We start from the raw sequence: 2,217 nt of genomic DNA, 5'->3' as shown, positions 1-2,217 counted from the left end.
CCAAGGGGCTGCACAGATAGAGGAGAAGTTGAATGTGCACTGGAGGCCAGTCAGGAATTTATCTCACACGCACTGAAAAAAGCTAGAGACAGGAGAAGACCCAAGTCTTTCCATCTTTATCTGCGATAAGGCAGCATCAAATCACATTGCCTGAGAAACCACTGTGATAGCTTCATGTAGTGGGACCGATCATAAGAACAGACAGTGTTTGGACAATTGGGATGGATCAGAGGTGATGCATCCACCCATAGGATATAAATCATATTCTAGTCACAGTCACGCACTGTTATCAGATGTGATTCCACAGTGAATAACATATGAGAGTCTCTGCGGGACTATCATAACTTATACTTGAAAATGCACTTGGCTACAGTAGAGTTTTCACCTCCTATGCAAAAGCACAATCCAAGATTCCAGTAGATAACCCTGGCTCTTGGTTGCCAGTGCTTTCCAGATGCCGCAGGTTCACAGAATGTTTTGTCGGTCCCCTAGGAAGACTCAGATCCCACACATCTCGTTGCTTGTTTTCTTTCCTTGTTGAACATTTTGTTTTGGTCTGGGGGTAAGAGGACAGAGCAAACTTGCTTCCCATTCCACCATTTATACACATGTTGTATCGGGAAACTAGTGGTAATAGCCTCCATGGGACAGCCTTCTTCCTACTCCCTTTCCTGGTCCCAGTTCCATGCTCTTTTTCCAGCCCCTACCAGCCTTCTCACCTTCGTTTTTGGGCAAATGCTGCCCTTTTAGGCTCCTATGGTTGACTGGCTTCTCTCTGGGGTGTTTCGTTCACTCCATCAGCCTGCGTGTTGCTTACTGAAAGGTGATCTCTGGGAGTGGATTCTGTTCCATGCTTTCTTTTCCCTTTGACTTTAACTCTGGACTTAGAAAGCCTCCTCATCTGTGACAGCTTTTGTTCCACCTCTTCAAGACATCAGTGTTAGCATAGCAAGTCTCTCTGGCATGGATACATTATGAAATCAAAAGAACTGCCTGTGCTAGTAGAGCTCCGTTTGGGGATAAAGCCTCGTGAGTAAAAATTAAAGATGGGATAAGCACTTGCCACCGCACCCTACCTGCTCAACTAACAAAATACAAGACCAGATAGAAATACAAGGCCATGTGGTAAAGCAAATTGCCAAAAGTATTAGCAAAAGTTACCCAGAGTCTCAAGCGCTATGCCAGGTGACTAGTGAAGAACAAATATTAAAATAAGTTTTGTTTTGTTCCCGACAGTTTTTGTTTTGTTTTGTTTGGATCCACAATGAGCACGACACAAATACCAGCAAAGATAAACGGGCCTGTTTCTAGTGCTGTCGCTAAAGACAAAAACATCCCCCAAATTTATATTTCTTATATAGCTTTAGTTATTTTTAGTGTTCCCTCTCCTGTTTGAAATAAATAAACTAATGGAAGAAATAAACAAGAGAAGAGGGTTTATGGGAAAATGAGGGAATATAATAGACAATCTGCCACCCAAGACCCTTCTCAAGTGTGAAAGAGCAGAGATGTCACTATGAAGATGCAAATCTAACCCAAGCCATGGTATTTTCAATCCCCTCATGTGCATGTGAAAGACGGACAATGAATGAGAAAGACAAGGGAAGAGTCGATGCATCTGAATTATGGTGTTGCTCAAAAATACTGAAATTACCATGGACTATGAGAAGACCTTACAAATTCAGACAAAAGTAGAAGAAGTGCAGCCAGAATGCTGCTTAGAAGCAAAGACGCCGAGACTTTGGCTCACAGACTCTGGACATATTGTCAGGAGAGACCAGTCCCTGGAGAAGGGCATCGTGCTTGGTAGAGAGTCAGGCCCTCAGTCAGACGCACTGACACAGTGGTTGCAGCAACGAACCCAAACAGCCATGTGAGGCGGCGGTGTTTGATTCTGGTGTACTTGGGGCAGACTTACCAAGAGCATCACAGACAGAGGAAGGCTGAATCAGAGCCTGAGGAACTAGATGGTGCCACAGAGGATGCAGCCAGGCACTCTTCTTGCCTTAATAAGTAAGTGTCCATGGAATCTTTCTATGTGTCAGGTGTTTTTCTAGGAATTAGGCATACAGAAAGGAGCAAAATAAAACATCTGCCCTTACCTGGTTTACAATCTGCTGCTGAGCCTTGTTGTTAGTGAAAAGAGAACACACACACACACACACACACACAGGAGGGGTACAAAAAAAACCCGATTTTTTTTTTCAAAAATATGTA

The sequence above is a fragment of the Echinops telfairi genome, unplaced genomic scaffold, assembly GCF_000313985.2.
Source record: "Echinops telfairi isolate 266 unplaced genomic scaffold, ASM31398v2 ScPeMD7_5927;HRSCAF=6808, whole genome shotgun sequence".
Classification (NCBI taxonomy): Eukaryota; Metazoa; Chordata; class Mammalia; order Afrosoricida; family Tenrecidae; genus Echinops; species Echinops telfairi.
Note: the sequence above shows the minus strand (reverse complement) of the source record.